Here is a 15,878-nt window from a genome sequence, read left to right as displayed (position 1 = left end):
AAAAAAAAAGGTGCTGTGTGAGTGAATTACAAACCCCATCTGTTCGACAATGCAACGGATGCTCCGACTATGACTTCCCATGTTTTCCAGACGGAAAATAAAGACTGTTGTTAAAACAGGAATGGATGTTATGTGTGAAACCTGGCTTAGCCAGTCAACCTCTACCGGGACACTAAACAAACATGCTATTCCAGGTGAATTACACCCTCTTATGAGACAACCTACAAGAACTACAACGCCCACAATCCTCATTTCTTTTTTTGTGTCTCTCTTTCTGTTTAGCGGATGATCAGTGTTTTTTATAATATATACTTTTTTGTTGTATTCTTATCGCAGAAGTTGGGAGCGTTTTTTTTTTTTAAACAAGCAGGTCAAGACCCCATTCTCAACCATGGATGGACACCAGGGGGCGCTCATGTTACCAATACTTTGTATCTTCTTGTTTTACATTGAGAAGTTTGTTACACAGACGGACGAATCAATGGCGTCCACAGACACACTGTGTTCCCATTGGTCCCCATATAGCAGTGGTTCTCAAACTGTGGCTCGGGGTCACCAGGGGGTCCCCGGAATGTTGGTTGAACAAACCAAAAATACAGTTCGTGTACACACACAGGGTAGCTGCACATTTCCAAAGTGACAATTACCTTTTGACTCTTTTAATACCTCTAAAATGAAAGGAATAAAAAATAAAACCAAGTAATCAACCAACCAACTAACTATACTATTAACCAAATTCTGGGCGGGAAAACCCCTTTTGGGTGTTTTACCCCCAATCAGGACGGGACAGTATAATAGCAACATAACATTTTAGAAATGTTTGAAAAAATATATATATATATTATTTTTTTTCCAGAAAACTTCAAGGTCAGTATTTAGAAGGCGTTTATAAGAATCGGGCCTCAGTCCTAAATGTTTTAAAAGAATAGAAACATTAACCAGACATTGAAATATAATATTGCCTATGAAAGAGGCAAACACAAATTATTAGTGTTTATCGCGGTGGGGGGGTGGGTCTAGTTTGAACTGGGCTACTTGAAAACAGCGGCTTAAAAAGGTTTCTCAAAATTGCTTTCTGTTTTAAGCAAATTAAAGCTATATTTAAAACTTTAACTATTGAAAAATAGCAGATCTACAAGCTCTTACGAGCTTGTAGGTCTGCTATTTTTGAAAAAATCGTGAAAATGTGGCGCAAACTTTCAGAGCGACCGGTTTTAACTAAAATCTTTTGCTTCTGGGGGTGCCCCTGGAACAACATATTTTCAGATAGGGGGGTCGGCGGTCAATTACATATAATGTTTGGAGTCCTTGACATGAAATATTGAGTGATATAGAAACATAGGTATTTCAGAAAACTGTCAGGATTCAGAAGACTTTTTTTATTTCTACGTCAGGCCTAAATGGGTTAAGAGTTGTTTCAAATGGACAGTTATGTGTGTAACCTGTACGTTTATTTATGGGAGGTCCTTAAAATTAAAAAAAAAGTTGGAGAACCACTGTTTTATGTACAGTACTTGGATTAAAGTTCTCACTCGCCAGACTGATTTCAGTCTTTTTTTTCTATTTTTTTTCTTCTTTTTCTTACTCTGATTTAAAGAGTATTAGAATGGGTCAAACTAAACTAGCAATAGAATACATATTCTATTCAATAGAATACTATTGCTTGAATTGGTGAAATCATGTTCAGACTGAGGTGTCTTCCATAATGGTCTGGGATATTTCATGAATGCAAAAGGTTAATTAAAGCCTCGGATCTTGTGATATTCTGTGTGTGTGTGTGTGTGTGTGTGTGTGTGTGTGTGTGTGTGTGTGTGTGTGTGTGTGTGTGTGTGTGTGTGTGTGTGTGTGTGTGTGTGTGTGTGTGTGTGTGTGTGTGTGTGTGTGTGTGTGTGTGTGTGTGTGTGAGAGAACGGAACATTTATAAGTCTACATATTGCTGTATAGGGCTGTATACGACCGGGCCATACGACTTCAAATCAATATTTTCAAACTTTTGCCTCGATTGTGATTAACGAACGATAATGTTTCAAATAGTGAAAATAGCAAACCTGCAAGCTTGTTTTGAGCTAGTAGATTGGCTATGGTCACTAATAATACAGGGTCAAGTGGTTAATCAGATAAATCGATTTACTCAAACTAACACAGAACCCGTGTCTGGGAAATGTTCAACAGACTTCACTAAATCATAGATTTGGGGAGTTGGCCTATAGCAACAGTTTTCAGTTGTGAGATTTCTACTAGCTTTAAAAAAGCTAAAACAAAAGTTAAAGCCAAAACAAAAAAACAAAACAAATGCAGATCTACAAGCTAAAAGGTCAAGTTTACAAAGTATTGAGGGTTCAAGTGGTTAAAAACGTCCAAAAATACATACATAGAAGAGATTGTGTGTAAAACAAAGCAACAAAAAACTAATTTGCATCACTGATGATAGTGCTGTCAAACAGTGTACCCGGGGACCCCCACTATTATTGTCTCATCAGTTAGCGGGGGTCCCACATAATTATCGTCTCATCATATTGCCTCATTTCTCTCTCTGCTAAGGGGTCGTTGGCCTAACAAATGTTGAAGACCCCTGGGGCCAAGCCAGCGCTTTATGTTGTAACATTTTCTGGGCTATTAAGCTAAAAATTTGAAAAGCTCAAAGGCTCGACTGGCGGTTGCTTTTACCAATTGAACCCTGCCGTACCTATTCTGGTACACTCAACAAGATCAGCTATTTTCGGGCGAGGAGATTTGGTGTAGAGGGAAATACTAGAGCCCCTCGTACTAACCTCTCGTCGCCAGGGCTTTCCACGTCGGAGGAAAGCCTGGTTCTGTGTGAACCGGAAATATATAGGCTATATCGATGCAATGTTGTATGCTGTTTGTGCAATGATGTGCGAAAATAGCCGATCTATAATCTCATAGATTGAACATGTGTTGCCCTTTTTGCTGTTGATTTATTATTATTTAATTAAAATTGATAATGTTTTTATAATCAATTTAATTGATTAGTTTGATTAACTATTGCAACCCCAATCCAATTAAGAGCCCTGAGGGACACCGCTCAAAAACGTTGTTTAAGTGTGGCTAAAACATAAGAATCGAATCATACATAATATATCATTTTGGTCTTCATATTTTGTATAAACACAAATGTAATCGTATACGGACAGCATCGCGTACATATTGTAGTGGTTCTCAAACTGAGGTCCAGGGACCGTCTCGGTTAATTGTAACTCTTGAGGGAGTGTAAAACTTACACACTCTCTCTCTCTCGGTTTTAGACATAGCAGACATGAATCCACATGTCAGCTCTGACAGTGTGCAAAACTGGTTCCACAAACTCTTTCAAATGTGATGGAACTGATCTCTGCTTCCTCCGTGTTTGGGTTCGGTTCGTCCAGTTCATAATTATGATCCCAATTAACCCTATTCGCGTATACCATACAGTACGTCAGATGTTAGCCAATCAGGTGTCTTGACGTTGCATTATGTCCAGCCAATCGCGTTCCGGATAGTGGACGACTGGAGCTTTTTGTTTTTCCAAGCACTTAAACGCAGTACTATATATATATATATATATATATATATATATATATACACTCTGTCACAAGTAAAAGGCCTGTGATGAAAATGTTATTTGAGTAAAAGTAGTGGCATCGAAATATGAATTAATTAATTAATAAATTTCTTTTTGTTTTACTAATTTGTCTCGACCTCACAATGCTGAGCTTGTCTTGTAGATTGGCTATTAACAGGGCTCAATTGGACCTAATTGGTTAAAGTATGTTATCAAAATAATTAGTAAAAGAAAAATCTACAAAGTAACTTTTAAGTAAACTTTTTAAAATGATTGTAGTGGAGTAAAAAGTACACTTATTTGCAGAAGCATACAGTATTGGGAGAATGTTAAAAACTCAAGTAGAGTAGAAATTACAGCACTTAAGTAAATGTAAAGCAGTAAATGTTCTCGGGTACGTCTCAAAATGACACCATTTTGTCAAACTATACATATTAATATGTATTACATATTAATATGTAGGCCTATAGGTCCTTACAACCTCCCTAATCTCAATATATTTGTACTATTATTAGTATTATTATTTTTCTCTTATGTAGATCCCTTTTTGGTCTCAAAACCATGGGATTTGTTTAGAGTTGTTGAAATACTGTGAAAAGCTTATATATAAAAATATATATTATATATACATGAACACAGGGTCTGTTCTGTGTATGATGACGTTTCATTATTGCCTGATTTTATGTTTACTCAACATTTACCTACGTTGTGAATGATTTTGTTCTTAATAATACCAACGGTATTATTATTATTATAATATACCAACTCTTATCAATACGAACTGTATTATTATTGTCTTATTGTTGTTAACCAAATGAACCCATCTATGCACACGTGAGCTGATCACTTCATAACACAAGGATGTTCTTTTAGAGTTTTTCTTTCTTTTTTTCTTTTCTTTTTTTTTAAGTTCATAATTTAAAGTGGAGATTTTACGGTTATGGATTTTCCGAGGGTCTCAATCAATGTTTAGTAAAAGAAACAAATGATGGAATGAACAAACTTAAAAATAAATAAAATAAATCATTATGCTCATCGATTTGAGGTACTCTTTTCTTTAATATTTCAACAAATTGAAATGAAAAATAGGAAAAACTAATTTAATGCGGGGTAGCTAGTAATGGGACAACATCAGTGAAAAATGTGGGTATTATAGTAAAACATATTCCTAAAAATCACACCAGAGTGAACTGAGTGGTGCACTCTTCTCCTCCTCCCCCCCTCCTCTCCTCTCTCTCATTAGCAGGCAACAGTGCAGCACTAATACTATCTCTGTTTCTGGCACAACAGCGCCCCTACTGGTACTCATAGTCATATACTGGTGCTCATGGCCACATACTGTAGGTGAACACGGACATTGCTGTTCCTTGGAGTGGTTGCGCCACTCAAAAAATAAAATAAAAATGGTGCTGGGATCTACTCCTTTGCTCATTCCTGGGACATGTGAGAATGGTCCAGTGGTGAATCCTGATGATTGTATCAACTGCCAGACAGTAGCCTTGTGGTTAGATTGTCCGCCCTGAAACTGGGAGGTCAGGGGTTCGTTCCCCGGCTGGGTCATACCAAAAGACTGGGACCCTTAAATGTTAACTGTTCTCCCTTAAACTGAAATTGTGTATGAGAATAAGTCAAACTTTAAAATGTTCATCTAACATGTTTGCCTGAAAAGCAATCTTTGAAATGTTTTAGAAATTATTTAATTTAAACGCCCAATGCATTCTCAATGGCAATATAGCACAAACTTTGGCATGCTACTAGTCCTACATATTTACACCTAGAAACCCCATTCAAACCTTTTTAGGTTCATATCTTACGGTGGACATGTTTGCCTGAAAAGGAATCTTTGAAATGTTTCATAGTTTTAGAAATATAGTGCTTTCAAATTTGAGACATTTATAATGGGGCTCAATGGCAGCTCTATAGGCACGTCAAAAAGTCACTTTCACCTAGAAACTCCATTCACACTTTTTATAATTCAGCTTACTGTGGGCACACATGCTGGAGTTATTTACCCTATAGGGACATGGGGAGAACATGTGAGGGTACCTATCCTAGTGGACACGGGGAGAACATGCAAACTCCACACAGAAAGGCCTTTTTGCAAACCCTGCCCTCCCAGCTTCTCCAGCGGGAATCGAACCAAGGACCTTCTAGTTCTAGCTGTGAGGCGACAGCACTGCCGACTGCATGTGCCACCGTGCCCCCAAATGTAGGCCTATACTTAAAGTATACCAAAAGGAAAAGTAGACAACATTATGCAGAATGTTCCATTGAAATGTATATTACACATATTCAAAATAACAGATCTATAAAGTCACAGTGCAATAACAGATCTACAAAAGGTCGTGAATTGGACAAACAAAATACAATAACATGTTAAAAACCCATTCTGGGCGAGAACCCCTTTTGGTGTTTTAAAGCATTATGTTATACTTTAGCTATTGAAAAATAGAAGATCTACAAGCTCATAGCGCGGCACCGAGTGCCGCGCTATGAACTTGTAGGTCTGCTATTTTTGAAAAATCGTGAAAATGCGCCTCAAATCTTTGAATATATATAGTATTACAGAATGAACATTTTAACGCGAATAAAATAAAATCATCACAGCATGGAATTGTAGACAACATCTTATCCAACGACAACTCATTCGTACTCATTCATACGTGTTGGTGGCCTGTGATTGATATTGATTGATTGATTGATTGATTGAAGTATGTATTAACAGTTTGCAGAATTACAGAACATTTCAAGCACAACTCAATACAAACTGTGAGTGGACGACCAATAAAGCACTAGACTTGTTTACCTTGTTCAATTCATCATAACATTTAGAGACATACAAATATACACTTCTAGAGAGAGAGAGAGAGAGAGCAGGTGAAACTGCCATCTAGGGCGCGTTCGGAAATACCACACCGGAGCACACTCGCCTATTAGTTTGCATTGCACAGTGGGCTCAGTGCGCTATTTCCGAACGCGCCCCTAGTGTTCACCAGCAGACACTGCATGTGTCTGAATATTATTATGGATGCAGCAGTTCTTGACAAACCTTTTCATATTATATAATTTGTGGGTCTTTGTCAAGGACCCACAACTTATATAATGTATACAATGTCTGTCTGTCTGTCTGTCTGTCTGTCTGTCTGTCTGTCTGTCTGTCTGTCTGTCTGTCTGTCTGTCTGTCTGTCTGTCTGTCTGTCTGTCTGTCTGTCTGTCTGTCTGTCTGTCTGTCTGTCTGTCTGTCTGTCTGTCTGTCTGTCTGTCTGTCTGTCTGTCTGTCTGTCTGTCTGTCTGTGTGTGTGTGTGTGTGTGTGTGTGTGTGTGTGTGTGTGTGTGTGTGTGTGTGTGTGTGTGTGTGTGTGTGTGTGTGTGTGTGTGTGCGTGCGTGCGTGCGTGCGTGCGGCTTGTAAATCCACACAGCTGTGAACCATTCACTCTGACGGATCAATGACCGACGGTCTAGGTCCGGATACAGTAGGCGGGGCTAGCCAACGTTAACTCTGTTATTGTTTAAACAGTAGTATTGCTAGAAGGACTGTTGGTTGTTTATTGTGACTCTAAAAGGACAACAATATGAGGAATGTGTTGGTACTTTTTGAGACACAAACAAATAAACTAAAACGGGTAGAAGGTAAATAATTACATCTACTGAAGTACTGTGGACAATATATATTGTACTTTATATTCTATTATTTGGACACTTTACTAGTTTTGTAGATTTGGATTATTTAAAAATATATATCCTTTTGGCTACATTTACCACTGGGCTACAACCACATTTTGGTCATTTGGAAGTAGCTGATCTACAATCTCACACTGCATTGTGATGCAATGCATTGTGAGATTGTAGATCTGCTATTTTCAGTGGTGCAACCACTCTAAGGAACAGCAATGTCTGTGTTCACCTGTGTGGGTAACCTATGTGACGTTAATGAGCACCAGTAGGGGCGCTGTTGTGCCATGCAGAAACGGAGAGAGACAGTGCTGTTTCCTGCTAATGAGAGAGGGTGGGAGAGGGAAGTTGCACCACTCGGTTCACACGGGTGTGATTCTTTTTTTTGGGGGGGGGGGCTCTCAATTCCAATCATTTGAAAATGACGTTTGGCCCTGATTTCCGATCACCCCATCTGATCGGGACAACCTAGAGGGCAATGCCAAACGGTGAGGACGCGAAGCCCACAACTATTGGCCGATGGGTGGCGCTATAGCACTCAACTGAAAATTCAGGCCCTCATTTATCAACCGTGCGTACGCCAAAATATGGGCGCACGCCGAAATTACCGACATTTTCGGCATTTAACATTTCCGGCAAAGCTTGAAATTGAACGTGACAACGTTCAAAACCCACGTCTACTCGGCAGCTGCCGTACGCTGTTTTTCTGTCTTACACAAGCGGAGCAGCCTTGTCTGAACTGCTGAGAGGCTGTCACAGGCATCTAAACATATATGTATTCACTCCTAAAATGTTTATATAAAAGGTATGTATAATGTATATGGGCTACATGTAAAAAATAAATAAATAAAAATGTTAAGGAATACGTGTGTCATATGAAATTAGTAGGAGATAAAATCGCGCAATTAAAAACAATGTTGCAAGAGATGCTTAAGCCATTTAAACAGTGTTTTGCATGAGCGCATACATGCGAGGATTTGGGCTGTCTGTGCTGAAATATTTCCATGACGGGACGTTGGAGAGTATAGTGCAGCAGTGCTGCAGCTCAGCTGCGGAGAGTCCCAACGTGGTATAAGCCTACTGTAGCCTAATCTACAGCAGGCCGATGTCTTTCTTACGGTATGTGCAATATAATAAACCAGACGCGTCGCTCAATGCCAAATGTACCGTGCCAGGCTGCCAGCGCAAGTGGGAACTGCATCGGAGATATAGGTATATTAGCCCACCACCAGCCACACATGAGGCTATATACGGTTTTGGCTGCACATTCATATAATGACAGTTGACAGCCTGGCCACTGCAGTGACTAACGACTGCGAGGCAATCTAAATAGACTGTCGAACGTGCATGGTCACTTGGTCAGTTGGTCACGGACGGACCACTGTGATAGAGAGAGACAGTTGCTTGCAAATAGCGATATGTGCGTGCGTGCGTGCGTGCGGGGGGTGAGGCGGGCAGCAAGGGAAGCGAAGCGAGAGGAGAAACAGACAGCTTTATTTAATGTGTCATGTAGGTGCGTGCGTGCATGACAGCAAGGCAAGCGAGGTGAGAGGGAAACAGGGTAGGCCTACAACTTTATTTAATTCATGCAGGTGTTCGTTGTTTATTTATTTAACAACACACCAGTTAGTTGGACTTGCAAGTTGCGTGTGCGTGCAGCGTGTGTGCGTCTGTGTGTGTGTGTGTGTGTGTGTGTGAGAGAGGGGGGTGAGGCGGGCAGAAAGGCACGGTAACCATGGTTTCCAGATCGTATAGCAGTGGTTCAGGTCGCAAAAACAAGGGCGAGGCTTGATTTCTTAGGGCGTGCCAGATCAAATTCAGCCGTGACATTTATTAACGTGAGAACAAAATTAAGGAAGGATCAGCTGTTTGTGATCACTTTATAAATGCTGTGGCGACGTGGGTGTACTACGAAACCTGCACTCGAATCTGTGGCAGATTTTACACTCGATTGATAAATGAGGGCCTCAAACTTTAAACGGGCATAGCTCATGAACCGTGAGCAATAACATGTTGATACCCATGTGTAGGGACTAGGGATGTAGCTCGATACCTGAAAAAATCCGATAAGCTTATTGAGTACCCGTTATCAATAAGCTTTGGGCTTATCGAGCTTGTTATTGAGCATAGCGGTATAGTGGCCCGGTCATGTTTAAATAATCAAGACATGAGGCGATCAATAAATGCCTAACGGCACTATCCGGGTAAACACAATTACGCTTTTAAAGTGACGGAACATATATTAACCTGTTAACAGTTTCTTTAATATTTTATTGGTAAAAAGGTCAATTGCCTTCCGTCTGCCCTAGTATAAGATACTGGTTCTGTTCAGAGTTTATTGTCTCCAGTCTTTCCACAAAATAATAGAAATTGCTCGATAGTGGGCTGATCGTTATCAATAAAAATTAACAAGCTCCATCCCTACCCATGTGTCTCCTCTTGCCTCACTTTCGTATTCTGACTTTTGTATCTGCATTGTATCTCTCCTCCCGGGATCTTTGCTCAAAATGCCTAAACATTTCTTTCTATATAAAAATGTAAGTCTAAATTTTGTTTTAAAATTACTTGGTTTACTATATTTACTACAAACTGTAGTCATGTCCGAACCTGGAAGGACCACAGACAAGGGTTTTACATGTATAACAAACTTTATTAAAGTAAATACTAGTGGGTTATAGAACAACAGAATGACGCAAAACGGTAAACTACGACAAGACATTTCATATACACTGACACGACAACGCGTATTCAGGGCGGAGTCACCACCCCCAGGGTAAGTTGTGATTTGCTCTCGTTCACTGCAATGCAATTTGCGGCATTTCCAAAACAATATTGCGCAGAGTAGCGATTATCAAACGTATTTGCAATGCCATACGTTGAAAGATCTGTTGCCCGTGTACAAGGCACGTTACCTCCGCAAGTTAGATATTATCGGCATAGATGTTTGTCCGTATGTGATTAAGGATTGGAAAAAGTTGCATTGGCAGCCATAGAAAATTCTGCCCAGGGTAAAAAACCGGATGTGACGTTTTTGGGCGTTCCTGTCTTGTTTCGTGTCAGTGTATATGCAAAGCACTTAAACACAATTAAACTCCCTTCACATAATAAAACCTTTCTCTATAAAATACTAGCCTCTTACGTGTACACTATATAACAGTGTTTGGTTGTGCAATTAACTCGCCCCGGCGGCGTGACCACGCCGAGGGGTTGGGCGGAGGCGTTCTCTTCTCACCCTTTTTACTTCGGGTGACCTGTCATAGAGGTTTTTAACCTAGTATTGACTGTGCAGTGCGTGTCACCCCCTGAGGACAGATGCCGGGAGAAGACTTAAACACCCTGTGCCTCCTTTTGATATTCAGGACTAAACATTTTTGTAAACTAAGAACACACTGTTCTGTTAAGATTGTAGGGATCAATGAGTTCTTTGAGATATTGTGGTGCCTGGCCATTGTGAGCTTTATGCTCTGTGTTTAACCGGGAGCCAATGTAGAGAGGCCAGTGATGGTTCTGATCACATGGTTCTTGGACCCTAGTATAGGGTTTCCTCGTTACTACAGAGGTTTTCATTCTGGGTGCCTGCCATGCAATGGCAGAAACACAGGTTGAAATCTGCAATAAACGACGCGAAAAATCCCCATTAAAGGTCAATGGGTAAACGCGGTTAAAAACGGAAAACGACACGTTACTTTGGAGCCACATATCCCACATTGCTCTGGCATACTGTTACGTAGAAACACGATTTTAAACGGCACACGAGGCCATCGACTTTGTCGTGGTTCAGACGGAATTTGAATACTTTGCACAGTTTGCCCGCTATCGCAGTTCAACCTGAGCAATAATTTCGACTCAGAGTGTCGCACGCCCAAAGAGAGACAGGGTCAAAGTGAGAAGCCACTGTGAAGACTGTACCGAAATTCTCAGAACAAATCGTCCTCACGGCCAAAATATTCACTTTACACGCAATGGTTTCGGTAATTTTGTGGCCACACTCGTCCTCTTTCACCCAATGTCACAACCACAGCCCATACAGTATGTGAACTACAGCCCTGAAAGCGACAGGTGTACCATCATAATGTCATAAAACTCCATGTTAACTGCCTGAATGAGTCATCACAAACACTATTCTTAACTCTCTCTTATAACCACGTACCTCAATGTCTCGGGTCACTCACGGCGAAAACAAAAATCTCATTCGACTTACTTTTTGCGATAGAGCAATTTTTTCAGACATACGTTCTCTCAAGGACATATAGACAGCGTCGGAAGCTGTATGCGCAAGGAAACATGCTGTGTAGAAGATTTAGCATGTGCTCAGTACAGTCCAGTGCAAGCCAAATGTTCGTCAGTGTTGGGTCCCCACCTGCTCTGCTGTGCTACACAATCTCATGTATAGATTTATGTGCAGAGTATCTGAGTCATTAAATGACATCATTGATGTCATTACTAACCCAATACGAAGTTCTGTCAGGTTCTCCTCCAGACTGTGGAACCATTGGCAAACGTGTCTGTATGTTCGAAACTGAACATGGTGGAACTCTTTTTATTTTTATTTATTTCTATATTTTTACTTATCTATTGTATTGTTATTCTGTACTGTGATATGGATTCCCCTGAGTCTGCAATAAAGATTGAATTGAATTGAAACTCATTGAGACAGTGTGCTTTTAACTTTCAATAGTGGTTGCATTTGCATAGAGTAGCCCAGGTGAAAATTATACTTTGTTAATGATTCATGGTCAAGTTGACCACCTCTCTCACACGCGTGCACGAACATGCACACATTGAAAGTCAATGGAGAAAATCGGGGAAACACGTAACTCTGTCATTTCTCAACCGTTTCAGACACGGGGTGGCTCGCCAGAACCGGGCCGCCCCCCCCCTGAGCTAAACCAAATGGACACACACACACACCCTCTTCCTATTGGCTGGCCTTTACACAGCTCTAATTTTTGCTTGCAGCATGCTACAGCCTCAAACTTTGTTACATGGACTTAGACCCCAATAGGAGCACGCTGTAATTACTTAATTCCCGCCCCTATGTCTTCCTATTGGCTGGCCTTTACACAGCTCTAACTTTTGTTTACAACATGCTACAACCTCGAACTTTGGTTCATGGACGTAGACCATCAAGAGGAACAGGCTTGTAATGGCTTAATTGCTTAAGCCCCGCCCCTCTGTATTCCTATTGGCTGGCCTTTACACAGCTATAACTTTTGTTTGCAACATGCTACAGTCTTGAAACTTGCTCCATGGACTTAGACCACCAATAGGAGCACGCTGTAATTGCTTAATTACTTAAGCCCAGCCCCTCTGTCTTCCTATTGGCTGGCCTTTACACAGCTATATATTTTGTTTGCAGCATGCTACAGTCTTGAAACTTGCTCCATGGACTTAGACCACCAATAGGAGCATGCTGTAATTGCTTAATTACTTAAGCCCAGCCCCGCTGTCTTCCTATTGGCTGGCCTTTACACAGCTATATATTTTGTTTGCAGCATGCTACAGTCTTGAAACTTGCTCCATGGACTTAGACCACCAATAGGAGCACGCTGTAATTGCTTAATTACTTAAGCCCAGCCCCTCTGTCTTCCTATTGGCTGGCCTTTACACAGCTATATATTTTGTTTGCAGCATGCTACAGTCTTGAAACTTGCTCCATGGACATACACCACCAATAGGAGCACGCTGTAATTGCTTAATTGCTTAAGCCCACCCCTTACAGCTCAGACATCTTGGCATGTTAGTATTAGCATGTTAGCTTGTTAGCATTAGCATGTTAGCATTAGCATGTTAGCATTAACATGTTAGCATGTGAGCATTAACATGTTAGCATGATAGCATGTTAGCATTATCATGTTAGCATGATAGCATGTTAGCATTATCATGTTAGCATGCTAGCATGTTAGCATTAGCATGATACCATGTTAGCATTAGCATATTATCATTATCATGTTAACATGTTTTAACATGTTAGCATGTTAGCATTAACATGTTCATATGTTAGCATTAACATGTTCATATGTTAGCATTAACATGTTAGCATGTTAGCATTAACATGTTAGCATGTTAGCATTAGCATGTTAGCATTAGCATGCTAACATGTTAGCATTAGCATGTTAACATGTTAGTATTAACATGTTAGCATTAGAATGTTGGTGGCAACGTAATTCGCAATAAACTTAGACAGAAATACCCCATTGAAAGCTTACATGTAACCAAATGGACCCTTACAGGGTCTGAGTGGCTAAATGTCATCAAATGGTGGTCCGTGGCTCAAATGCTGCACAGACTTGGCGAGCTGCAGGCACCCAGTAAATTGTCTTGAAATGTTGTTTCTAGTTTAATATTCATTAATTTGAGGCCCCCGAAATGTCCCCGGAGGGCCCCCAAAATTCTGGCGCACGCAGTGTGATTTGGATTTGGAGTTCCACTCCGGGCCTGCACTCTGCACCCTATTATTGGTTGGTTGGAAGGGGATCTGATTTGTATAAGCTTGGCTTGACCATACTAAACGGGCATAGAGCCCCGCTCTCCGATGGACGCTGCGCATGGGACCAGACCTCGGTCTTATTCAAAAAAATATTTGTGGACCTTCATCATTTCTAGTTGAGGACCCCTGCTATAGTCCATGGTTTCAGACTGCATGACGTTTTTCATGATTTTGCAGGATTTGAGAACAAGATGAAAATAATGGACCTGTAAATTACAACAAAACAAACTAAGGCACTGGTGTGGTACTCCTGGTTTACCAGAACGGGGTTCAAGTCCCTGCAATGCTCTGCTCAATTTGTTGTATTTACATGGTTTATTTAAAAATTCCGCTGCCTTATGTTGCCTTTTCATAGATGATAGCCCCAAGGTTCTCTACTGTGTTTGTACTCCCTAAAGTTAGGTTCCCAAGTCTATTTATTCCATATGATTTCTGTTCACTAGACCCAGAACAAAATTAGAACGTCTCTTATTTTAGTTTGAGAAAGTTTTCACACGTATATTTCTGCTGCAAAAGTTGGTGATGAAGTGATGTTTTATGAGCAACACAAAACTGACTCATCATAGTTGGTTTGGGAACTTTATACATTGTGAGATACTTCTTATATTATCACTTTACCCAAATACAGCTCAATGTGTTCTTATCTTATCACCACTTTACCCAAATACAGCTATAGTCCATGGTCTCGGAGGGCATAGTCTTATGAAGGTCATCTATACTGGTCAAGGTCATTGATGCTGGTGACAGTCATTTATACTGTTCAAGGTCGAAAATCACTCGAGACAATGGACTATAGCCCATGGTCTCGGAGTGATTTGCGTCTTTTTTTCGTTTTTCACGGCTTATATAGAATGCCGTGAATTGTTGAGGATTTGAAGAAATGACGAAAATCATTCCGAGACCATGGCCTATAGTCCAGTGTCTCGAGTGATTTTCGTCTTTTTTTTCAAATCCTCAAAAATGATGAAAAACGGCATGCTATATAGTATGCCGTCTGAGATGGGCTACAGCCCATGGTCAAAAATGATGAAAAACGAGGATTTTAAAAAACAGACAAAAATCACTCCGAGACCATGGGCTATGGTCAATTGTCTCGAGTGATTTTCGTCTTTTTTTCAAATCCTCAAAAATGATGAAACGGCATGCTATAGTATACCGTCTGAGATGGGCTCAGAAACTCAAACTCAAAAACTCAATGACGTTGATAAGACTAGTAAATGACCTTGACCAGTATAAATGACCTTGACCAGTATAAATGACCATGGATTATAGCAATAGCACAAACTTTGGTATGCTACTAGTCATAGATACTTACACCTAGAAACCCCATTCCAATATATTTAGGTTCATCTTACGGTGGACATGTTTGCCTGAAAAGGAATCTTTGAAATGTTTCATAGTTTTAGAAATATAAGGCTTTCAAATGTGATTTGAAAAAGAAATCAAAATTAAAAAAAACATGGGTTATAGCCCATCGTTTTTTTAATTTTAGATTTTTTTTTTAACCTCGTTTTTCATCATTTTTGAACATGGGCTATAGCCCCTACCGTACGGCATACTATAGCACGCCGTTTTTCATCATTTTTGAGGATTTGAACAAAAATCAAAAATTCAAAAAACATGGGTTATAGCCCATCGTTTTTTGAAGTTTTGAAAAAAAGATTTAACCTCGTTTTTCATCATTTTTGAACGTGGGCTACAGCCCCTACCGTATGGCATACTATAGCACGCCGTTTATCATCATTTTTGAGGATTCGAAAACGAAATAAAAAATAAAAAAAACATGGGTTATAGCCCATCATTTTTAGATTTTTTGAATATTTTTTTTGAATCCTCGTTTCTCATCATTTTTGACCATCCCACTGAGCAATAGCCGGCTATTAGACGTGCGTCTAAAAATGGGATAAAATGTCTAAAAATAGACGTCTAAAACACGTCTATTTTTAGACGTGTTTTAGACGTCTATTTTTAGACGTTTTTTATCCCATTTTTAGACGCTCGTCTAATAGCCCATATCGTACGGCATACTATAGCACGCCGTTTTTCATCATTTTTGAGGATTTGAAAAAAAATCAAAAATTCAAAAAACATGGGTTATAGCCCATCGTTTTTTGAAGTTTTGAAAAAAAGATTTAACCTCGTTTTTCATCATT

The 15,878-nt window shown here is 40.0% G+C and overlaps 1 protein-coding gene and 1 long non-coding RNA gene across 2 annotated transcripts in view; both read left to right on the top strand.

Moving 5' to 3' along the window:
• Positions 1-15,878, top strand: part of LOC310863619 (uncharacterized protein) — a 265,965-nt gene that overhangs the window by 54,156 nt on the left and 195,931 nt on the right. The window lies entirely within an intron of this gene.
• LOC310862675 lies at positions 1,197-4,597 on the top strand. Its single transcript, XR_014569597.1, has 2 exons — positions 1,197-1,281; positions 1,327-4,597. It is a non-coding gene; the product is annotated as an uncharacterized lncRNA (long non-coding RNA).

This window comes from Protomyctophum parallelum (assembly GCF_964188405.1).
Source record: "Protomyctophum parallelum genome assembly, chromosome: 8".
In the NCBI taxonomy this organism is placed as follows: domain Eukaryota; kingdom Metazoa; phylum Chordata; class Actinopteri; order Myctophiformes; family Myctophidae; genus Protomyctophum; species Protomyctophum parallelum.
This window is presented reverse-complemented; position numbering and strand designations above follow the sequence as displayed.